This window comes from Procambarus clarkii, chromosome 78, assembly GCF_040958095.1.
Source record: "Procambarus clarkii isolate CNS0578487 chromosome 78, FALCON_Pclarkii_2.0, whole genome shotgun sequence".
In the NCBI taxonomy this organism is placed as follows: Eukaryota; Metazoa; Arthropoda; class Malacostraca; order Decapoda; family Cambaridae; genus Procambarus; species Procambarus clarkii.
The window spans coordinates 18,469,304-18,480,709 of record NC_091227.1 but is presented as its reverse complement, the minus strand read 5'-3'; the positions used below and the strand labels follow the sequence as shown (position 1 = coordinate 18,480,709).

The 11,406-nt window shown below is 38.6% G+C and overlaps 1 pseudogene; it reads right to left on the bottom strand.

The window, feature by feature from the left end:
- Positions 1-7: 7 nt before the first annotated feature.
- LOC138357385 (VPS35 endosomal protein-sorting factor-like) overlaps positions 8-11,406 on the bottom strand; it is a 33,722-nt pseudogene continuing 22,323 nt past the window's right edge.

Below are 11,406 nucleotides of genomic sequence, written 5' to 3'. Positions count from 1 at the left end.
ACCGCAGGCTGGCTGGACCGAATAACCCTGCAGACGACCTGGGAAATCTGCATCTTGGAACAGGGAAGAAGGGAAACCGGTTTCTATAGACCATTGCTCTTTGTGCCTTTCTGAGGGGGGCCCAGGTTCTGGCTCGTGGTCCCTGGTAGGCCTAGAACTCTATTCGCTTGACTAATGCCAGGGTCTAATACATTTATATCAGCCCGGATAACTCCGGGGAGCTGAAGAGGCCCCCCTTCCCAGAAAAGATCAAATTTCATTGCAAATGATCTTAAAGTATCACTAACTGCATTATTACCTTCATAAATTATATAGACATTGTACTAGTTTCTATACCTAGCACTGTCTAACTAGCTGAGCCAGGCTTCCATCTTTATACTGAACAGAACGTCTTGATATCCAGTCCCTCGCTTGAACCTAGAAAAGATGTCATCAAATCAGTTAGGGATTCAAGTGTGAAGAAAGCACATGTATCTCTCCAAACAAAAACAGCAACTATGCTTCATAACCAAGGAGACCGGGTAACTGCAGCTGTTACCATGAAGTGCACTGAAATCTTAATGTTGTAATTAACTCAAGATGTGCCTTATATTTAATACTTGGACAAGAACTTGAAGGGTAGGAATGTATGCAGTGCACATCTACATAAAAAAATTAATTGTTAGCTTGATAAGCAATGAAAATAAATAATTTCAAGTGGTTATCATAGCACTTTGCTTCAAGTTCATGTTACCCAGTCTCCACTTTCATGGGGGCAGGAAGGCACTGGCCTGAAGAGAAAAAGAGATCAATATTGTGAAAGTAGGTTACATATATGAAAAGAGAAAACATTATTTTTTCATTCAGTGTATCATTCACTGTATATAGCATCACACACAAGCACAATTGCTTTCCAACAATCATCCATATCAGTGCCCAACTGCTTCACAAGACCAGGTATAAAAGGCTTCAAATGATTTGTCAGTACACCTCCTTACAGATCACTTCCACCCAGCATTGTCCCTTGTGTGTTGTTAATACTCACTTACCACTGCCTTGTATAATCACTGGGCCTGTCCACTTTTCCAAGCTTTCCTCTCCTCATCTCAAGTTCACTAATACACTCGCTTCATCAGTCTAACCATTTGTTCAGTATGCCCATATCCTCAGATTTCAATTACTCTACTCAATATTATAGTTAACTGATAGTTGCACTCTCCATCTCCATGAGCTTTTCATTTTTTATCTATTCTCATAATAGTAAATGTAGATAATGCTTCTCAGATTATCTATTTCTACTGTTCAGAGTTGTATGTTTTCTCATTCATACAATACCAAAGTGTTGCAACCATAAATTAGGGTTGGAACTACCATTTCATGCAACTTAGCTGCACCTATTCTTATCTAGTTTTTTCTATCCATGTAAGTATCTGATGTTAATGTATAGATAATACACTTTACATATCATAGAGTATGGAACACAGGTCAATAACATACTTCACACAATATCATGACATAGTAAGGAACATAGTTAATACTAACCACACTTTCTGGATGACTATGTTTAAGCACCAATGACCACATCTGAGAGGCCACTTTCATCATCTGGGGTTGGGTGAGGTCGCACCATGTCACTATACACCACAACAACGTCAGGGCCAGCGTTCCACAACGTTTCTCGTGAATTCCAGTTAGGCTCTGTCATATAATTATAATTATTTCCCTAAAATGAGGATAATTGCAACTTTTCACTACAGACATAAATTTTTGTCAGTGCAAGAATTTTTGCCCATGCAGTGTTATATACAGATGATACAGTATAAATAATAATAAATAACAAATTGGATTTCTGGGTTAACTTTTAATTCTGCAATGTTGGGAGAGTATCAAGGAAATACACTAGTACACTAGATCAACATTTATAAAGACTAAAATTCATTAGATATATGCACTTTTTTCTAACTTATGCTAGAACCGAAGAATGCAGTACTGTACTAGCACCAAGGGGTGTAGTGCTATCTCTGAAGAGTTTAGCACTAGCACCGACGAATGCAGCACTAGCACAATGAGTATAGCACTAGCTCCTTGGAGTGCATCACTAGCACTGAGGAATACAGTACTAACACAGAGAAGTGTATTCCTCTGTGATGGAACCACAGTTGCCTTGAACAAGGCATTCAAGCTAACATACACTTACTCATAATTAAATTGCAGCTTACTATACCTCCACCCTTTGATGCTTCATATTTAATTTCACTCCCTCTTCCAAACTCCATGTCCTATATTTAAACCCAGATTGTACTCTTGTAAAGCCAGTTTCACATGCACACTTTGTCCTAGTGTCCTCACCTTGCTCATCATTCAATATTTATCTTACCAATTTCAGTCCTTTTATCACATTATTTATTTCCATAAATATCAGAGTGTGTTGTTATTACCATACCTGCATATAAGAGAGAATATTATGTAATATTGCTGTACAAAGTTGCTCTGCTTCTTGCTGTACTTGTGAATCTCCTCCGTACAGTGAGTCATTACCCTCCACTGAAATAAAAAAAACATTGTATTTATATTAATATAATAGTGTCAAGTTAGGAATTTTTTCCCCTTTTCTGCGTGTATTATTAATTTTCAACTATACTTAGCAAGGTAGGGCATACACCAGTTAATTAATAATTATTATCACTGAATACAAAAATTATTTTAGTATAAATATCCATGTTACTCATCATTTGGAACACAAACTGCCATTTCAAGAGAAGACTTTCTAACTTCAAACTTTCCTACACACATTTCTGGAAGGGGACAATAACTATCTACGAGCTCACCACAGCCCGTGTTGCTTGGAATTTTTGTTCCAGGTAGCGAGTCTTTAACAACAACAACAACAATGGAAGGGGACATATACATATATATAAAAGCAGAAACTGATACTGACAATAAAACAATATTAAAATTTACCCGAGTGAATATGGTAAGGTAAAGTGTCCTGAGATGCAGCAGAGAGAGCATGGAGTAATGAAATTGACAAGACAGCTTGAATGTCTGTATCTTTTTGCCAAGAGTTGGATCGTAAAGCATTAGTAAGACCACGAAGCAAGTACAGTGGTGGAGAGGCATCAGGGGGATCTGGTGTAGCAACTAGGGTAGAAGCTAAGTTGCCAACCAACAACCGCCAGAACATCAGGGGTTGGGCCCGTTTCTGCAGAGCCTTCAACTTCCAACACCTCTCTGATAGCAGCTTTCATGCAGGCATCTCCTGGAAATATGAATTATTATACAATACATGAAAATGTCCAGCTAATTTGGACAGTAACTTAAGCTGAATTTTTAGCTACTGATTTGTGTTACATATGTACTGGAAAGGACATAAGTATCATATGCATTTTTGACAATGTACATGTCACACTGTCAGTCATGTTAAGTATGATTTTATCAACAACAGTGAATTCCTTTTCTAACAGGGTTTGGTCATCTAGGAAATTGAATGTAATTAAAAAGGATTCCATCTCAATTGATGTTGGTTGCAATGGATTAGCTAAGCACTCGGTATGGAAATTCCTGCTAAACAGGATAAGTGGTGCCAATAGAAAGTAAAAAAAAAAATACCAGCGTTGAATGTAATAACGCCTCTTTCTGGTCGGACCTCAGTGGCTCCTAGTCACACACAAGTCACATCACGAGTCCTTAATGGCCTACAGGAGACCAGAGGCCAGATTCACGAAGCAGTTATGCAAGCACTTATGAACCTGTACATCTTTTCTCAATCTTTGGCGGCTTTGCTTCAATCATTAAACAGTTGATTTTGCAAGTTTTCATTCTTGTAAACTGTTTAATAAATGTAACCAAAGCTGTCAGAGATTGGCGAAAGATGTACATGTTCGTAAGTGCTTGCATAACTGCTTTGGTGAATCTGGCCCCAGAGCCAGAACCTGCACCCCTCTCACAGAGGCTCAGGGAGGAGAGAATTGTTATGATCACCTTCACCAAGGAAACATCCAGAAAGTAAGCGTAGTAAAACAACCACAAGGTTCACAGATAGAAGAGAAACAAAGCAACAAATGACTTCACTGACTATCCAAGCAATTAGGTCAAAAGCACTAATTACAGGTTGCCATCACCAGGTGGCAACATCACTAGGAGCCCCGACTCCCCATGTCAACAGCTCGGTCTGGAGCACAGAAAAAGCTCACTGACAAACCTTGAAAGGTGGGGAAACGGGACCATAGAGTCACGAGGCCCAACCAGAAAAAGGTGTTTGTTTACAATCAATGCAATGAAAGTTCAGATATAATCAGGAAATATTTACCTTGGCCTAAGCAGTTATTTAATAATGCTACAGTCCCTGAGAGAAGGTAGAGTTTGAGGCGCATCACGGAGGAAGCTAATGAAGGCACTGTAATGAAGCAGTACGCAGCACACGCACGAACAAATGAGCCTGTCTTGCCAGAGTGTTGGCCGTGCATCACTTTCCAAGTTGCCATTGCTAGTTGACACACACACTGAAACACAGCATATCAAAACTGAAGTATAACCAGGTAGTGAGGAACACAAATTACTGACAATGATGGAGAAACACCAGGAGGGTAGACTTTAATAAAAAGTATTATTTTGCCTGTAACTATTTTATCAGATATAGATTAGATTTGCTGAACATTTTATAAGCAAAATATCATCTGTTATTAAATTCTACCATTTTATCTTTCACTGCAAGGTCCAACTATAGCAGAGAATATATAATATTGTCCTGTGGTAAATATAATTGGCTATATCATAAAAATTAGCCAATTCAATGTAAATTTCCTAATACATTCACCAATTTTCATTAAATGTTACCATAAAACAGCTCCTAAAAATACCACTCAGTACTAAGAAATACCTTATTCTAAGACTAACACACTTAACTAAATGAGTGAGACCAGTAGAGCAAACATTCCGGAAGCGAGATTATTTACAGATAACCATTAATAACAAGAGTTGTCAAAGCTCTTACACCTAAAGTTGCCCTTAATAAATATTGACTCATGACTGGTATTTCTTATCCACAAATACCATTATACTAGGATGGAAGTACAGTACCTAGTGTTACTATGAATGGAAGTACTGTACTTAGCATTACTATGGAAGTACATAATGTTACTATGGATGGAAAATACCTGGTGCTACTATGGAAGGAAGTACCCAGTGTTACTATGGATAGAAGTATAAATATGCACTGTAGCACATGCACAAAAGTCCATGTTTTCTTCTATAAATTTTGTAGAGTGATAGAGAATGAAGACAACAACCAAATCTAACTTTTCTTGGCTTAGTCCAGTACAAAATTTGACACAAGATTGTATATGTTAGGCAAAAAATTGCTTATTTAGGCCTTTGACAGATTAGGTGAGGATTATGGATACTATTTGATTTATTTTTATGCCATTTAGAATTCTAATAGTATAAAATATGAACTTTTTGGGGGTACAGCAGTACATATTTTGTACATTCTACCCTATAATAGCTGTAGGTGCTATTAATATTGGAAGATGAGTTGTAACATAGTATTAAGGTCACTTCGATTATACAGCATTGTATATTACTTCTCTAAATTTACCTGTACAAGAGAAACCAGCACTGGGTCAAGGTTGGAGAAGGCGGCGCGAGCATTTACATAAAAATCTAATTGCTGCTCAAAATCCCGTCCAAAATTAACTTGCCGAATAAAGATATAATCAGCTGGGACAATTGTCGCCTCTCATCATCTGTTGTTAAAGCACTGGAAATAACAAAAAAAAGTATATTTCACTGTAAACAAAGCACATAAATTCTACATTTTTTCTGAGCTAAGGACTCTTAATGCTTCTTGAGCCACAGCCCCTGTGGGCACCAAGACTCGTACCACCTGCAAGGTTCTCATCGACTTTCCCTCACAGCAACAAACATTGTGTATAAGAGGGTGTATAAATGATTGAGGCAAGCATTATTTTAAGTACAAACTCCAAGTGTCACTGGTTTATTGTCTATCTTCACGCCAATTGCTGATCAGGCGAAGGCTTACTCACCGTGTTAAACACCTGCAACAGGTGGAGATTTGAGTGTACAGACAGAATGAGGGTAAAGAAGTGATTATCTGTGTGGAATCACAATTATTCAACCTGTCAAGAGTGAATGTGTATGTTACACATACAATGCATTTAGTATTCATGCTAGAGTGACTGTCAACTTGGCAGGTCATTACTGTTTGCTGATTGTGCGTGTCATTTACGACCCCAAGTGTCCAGAGAAAACTCGCAATTTTTCCCTTACAACTGGATAGGAAAGCAGTGTCTATGAGTGGTTGTCTAAAGTATTAGACAGGATTGTCCACAAGAAACCATATGATCAGGTCAGAGAGGCATCCAGTCTCTCTATAAAGCGATAGTAACTTTAATGACACCACTCAAAGTAATGCAAGCTCCCTGTAGATTAGAGGCAAGTTTGTAAATTAATGTTGATTGTTTTACCACAGTGTTCACGTAAAACCCTTCTGAATACTGCCACACTATTGAAGTGCCCTCAGCATAGATACAGTTTCAAGTTCCTACTATATTAAGCCCCCTATTCAAATATATTATTGATGGAGAACCTTTAGAGTGCTGCTCTAGCACAGAAGTGACTTCCACAACTAAAGTGATTCTGGAGAAGGTGAAATTGTTGGTAAGGAATGCCCCGCATAGAAGGACCTTCACTCGATAACATGCACCCTGATCTTGGAAGCATTACTCTTGTCTAGCTGTCCAAACTGACACTGTTGAAGCCGTCAGCCTCCCTTCACCTCTCTGAGGGGGAAAATGTTCGGTGACTGGTCCCCGGTAGCATGACAACTCCATATGACTGAAGCCCTGTACTAATATTAGCTAATATCAGTCCAATATCTCCAGGGAGCCAGCAGGGCTTCTCCACAGAAATATCAGTTGCTTACTTAATGGAGTCGTGGAGTGCACCACAAAGAGTAAGAAGGTGTTGCACTAAGGTTGGGTCTGTGAAGTTGCCCGGGTGGTGAGAGAGCAGTGCTTCAACCACTCCGCGTGTCACTCCATCACCTGCACTCACACTGTCTCGTTGAAAACACATTCAGTAGACCCACAAAGTGTTTCTGAAACAATAAAACACAAGCTTAAATAACTGCTAAATTAAACAATCTTGTTCAACTCCCTGGTGCTGGATTGTTTAACCTATCAAAAGTGTTTAATGTTTCCAGAATTGTAGAAAAATAATTTTTACTACAAAATGAAATGCAAAACAATTTTAGTTTAAAGAGCTACATTATTACAAAGTTTTGAATACAGTACTTTAGATAAGGCCATACATGGGATGGCCTCAATGTTTTATCCCATATAGCTTTCCATTTTTAGAATCAGACATCTCTGAAAATACATATACAATATATTGAGGACAGTGTTATGCCAAGCTATAATTTAAATTATATAATACCAAGAGACACACCATGGAGAAGAGTGAGTGAGGATCGGTGGAGTTGGTAAGAGCAGTAGACACCAGAGCCAGGAGTGCAGGATAATGAGCCTGGTCACGGCTCCCATCTGCCCCAACATGTTTCAGAACATCTCCAAGCAGGGTGTAACTTCAACTGACTGTAAAGAAAATGCTTCAGATGAGCAAAACTATAAATAATTTACACACATTGTGTAATCAACTCTCACTATCCAACAAAGTTTGTATTCGAGTCATTTACTATCTGCATAGTTGGCACTGTAGTCACTTTAAAACTTTATTACATGGAAGCACTGGGTTCCCAACATTAAGCCGGCACAGATTTCTGCATGTTTATGCACAGTTTGGTTTACATTCTTACATAATGACACGTTCAAATGATACACATGACTTGCATCTCCACAATTTTTCCCCCATGAACAAATAAATGGTAATGTTTATTCTCATCTTTGCCATTAGTGAATACAAATCTATTCATGGTTGGGAAGTGGTAGGAGAACTAAGTAATACTGTTCAGAAATAAAGATCCATGGAATTTATGTTCATTTATTACATGTATAATCTTAAGTTCAATATTTGAAAAATTACCATACTATGTTCTGAGGTTTACCCAGAATGTATAAGTTACAATGAGAGAGTTGGTACCAAACAAAAACAAAAGTGTTGAATGTAATGAAACACCATTTTCTGGGTGAGACCCAGAGGCTTCCCGGAGCTATACCAGGCTGATGTGTATATATTAGACCATGGCAACAGTCAATCGATGGAGTTCTAAGCCTACCGGGGACCAGTGCCAGAACCTGGGCCCTCAAGAGAGACACGAGGAGCAATGGCCTATAGCCCCCCCCCCCCCCGGTGTAGTTGGAAGTAGTCTATGTCTGCCAGCTACTAGGTCACGCACCCAGAAAGGTAGGAATCCCAAAACAACCACCTTATGCCTACGACGAACTTACGAACGTCGTGGGCACAGGGATAGACCGCAGACACATCACTATATTGCAACCAACCGTTGTAACCAAGCCTGCATTAAATAAACATAAAAACTACTAAACTCGTAATGTGAACAGGCAGTGCCAGTTTGTCGTGGAAAGGATTCTGGGATTAATAAAACGTAAGTATACATACTAGTTATTCCTTTTGTCAAGTGTGGGGTCTATCACATCCAAAAGCAGGTCAATTTGTGGGAATACTTTCCCTATGGGCTGGGCCTTGACCCAACCCCCTTGGAGGGCTTGCTAGAATGTATGTTTGAAATGAATAAGGCAACCCTGGAGCACAGTCTAGTGGTAGGTTTACATTGAGTATACCACAACAAGTATCACAACCCCATGACAAAGGTGAAGGTGAAACACCACACTTATGGGCCAGTAGGCCCATTGTAGCTGTTTGCCACTCTGATGTTTCCATGATGGCTTGGGCAGTATATTGTATGTTTTGTAGTGTTCTCAAAGATGCCAGAATGTAATTTGGTGTTAGTTGGCAGCCAACTAATACCAATTAGAGTACAAGTATTGTACAACCTATGGATGAAATTGCAAAAATTAACAAGATATTCTACCTCATACTATTGATTATCAGACCCAAAACTTTAAAGGGCTTTACTGTAAAGTGCTTAGCAGTATACTCCAGCCATATGCCAGCAGTAGAGAGGTAATCCTTGGTTCGAGGTATACGAGCGATGAGCTTCCACACAGCGTTCAGAAGTGGGAGCTGCTGGTGCTGGGGAGGAGCAGCTTGGTTCACACACCCACCGAGGGCTGATAACAGTTCATGCTCAACTTTACCTGAAATATCAAGTTTTAATATTACTCAACTCTGTTGTTATATAATATTGTATACTGTACAATGCAATCACCCTCCACCTAATCAATTGAGATTTTTGGAAAAGGAGTTTTTTTTGGTATTTGGTACTATTGGGTAAATAACACAATATCTAGGTGTTTTTGCCGCTTAATAGAACAAAATCATGTCATAATTGCACATCTTATAATAATTCGGTTTAAGTTTGCCTGTGTTCTTCGTACATGCCACTTATTCTGGAATTCTGCTCATCTACGACTTTGTAAGTTAAGAAAAATCTTGTATTCTACATTACTGCGTTCATAGTTCGTCAGTAAACTTTACTACATTTTACAGTGTATATCAAAACATTTTTACCACCTAAGGATACATTAATAGGTCTATGGATGGTTTTACATGGGGAACTCCTCCAGGAATGGCAGTGTCTACAGGCTGTAATGTGCAAATATAAAAGTTGTTGGTAAAGATGATCTTCCAATCAAACTGACACAGACCATGAAATGGTGTTAGTATATGGTAAGCACACTAACCTGGAGAGGAACAACCAGCTATAAGGTGGGTGAGAGGAAGTGCCTGCGAGGCTACGAAGTGGTTAGGAAACGTGGTGAGCACGGCAAGAAACAAGTAAATTCTGACCCAAGCCCTCTCCTCCCTCACACTGACGAAGGACACTCTGATAATAAATACACCACTTTATTATTTACCACCTCATGAAGTTTAACATTCTACTATGCAATTAAGTATATAATTCCACAAATAATCCATCATTTAGCACCTACATTGTAGCTACATTTACTACTTTATTCCAGTATAAAGGTTCTGAAAAATAACAGATATATAGTTAAACAATTCTCCTTACCAAAATGTAAGTCTGAAGTATTCACAAAGTTGTGCTCAGAGAACAATTTTTCCGACACTGATTGCATACACCCAAGTGTGTTTACATGTATGCGCTGATTACCATGTAATCAGAAAACCCTTCTAGATCCTAGCCCCAGGTTCCTACTAGGTCCTACCTGAGTCCTACTAAATATTACCCATATCCCTACTAGATTGTGCCCTTGAGTCCTTACTAGACCCTACCTCTGAGTTCCTACTAGACTACCTCAAGACCTTTTTGATTCCACCTACAAGGTCCCACCAGGTCCTGCCCCCTAGTCCTGCTTTAGCTATAGAGTTTGTTGCCTACCTGATCTAATCAACTTGACAGAAAGCCCTCGCATGTACTTTAAATGCCAAAAACAAACCATTCTACAGATCATCAGTTCCATAAACTTACAATAATCCTTTCATTATTTAAGGTATGTATTTTAGCTTCTTTTTCTTGTGAACCAGTTCATTCTCCTGCACACTGCCAGAAAATGAACTGGTGTCAAAATACAAAACCTGGGACATTTGCATAAGTCTAACCTTTCTCTTGCATTGTCAGGTAATTTCCTCGCCAACATCTGTGAACAAACATTCAAAAGATTTCTACCTCAAAGCCTTCACATTCAGACTCCTGAGCTGGGACAGAAGTTTTAGGAACCTATCCAAGGTCCACTTTAGAGCTGTTACCTTGATCTATTTCCAAAGCTTTTCCTAGTAGTCAATTTAACCGTTTATCTTTATAATATTCTCAATGTTTTGCTGCTCTTTACCTATCTCTATACACTAATCATCCTCCACTTCAAATACCAACACATAATTACATTAATACCTTTTTAAAGTATATATAATGCCTAGCTCCAAAGGTTGTATCAGAGAAATATAATTTCTCATTTCATTTTGGGTTGTAAAGCCTTGCATGTTATAGTTCCATCAGAAGATTTCAGATTGTTATATATTAGGTTGACCAGTAACATAATCTAAAAGCAACAATGCTTGAATCTAGTGTACCTAATGCCCCACTTTTTTCATTTCATACTGTAACTTCTGGGCTAAAATTATTGTGAAACCTGCCCAAGAAAATCCTCATTGTTACCTAAGCCTTCTTCGAGGGATAGTAGACCACAGGGAAGTTGTGCATGGAATTTCTTAATGCGTTACAACCCGACACTTTTTAGTCTAACCTTTTAGCAAAAGTTGTGCTTTGGGTACAATTCAGTTAAATCCAGTTTCATCATTATTATTAGCCAGGAATTCATTAAAATGTTCTCATCAATGACATTTTAC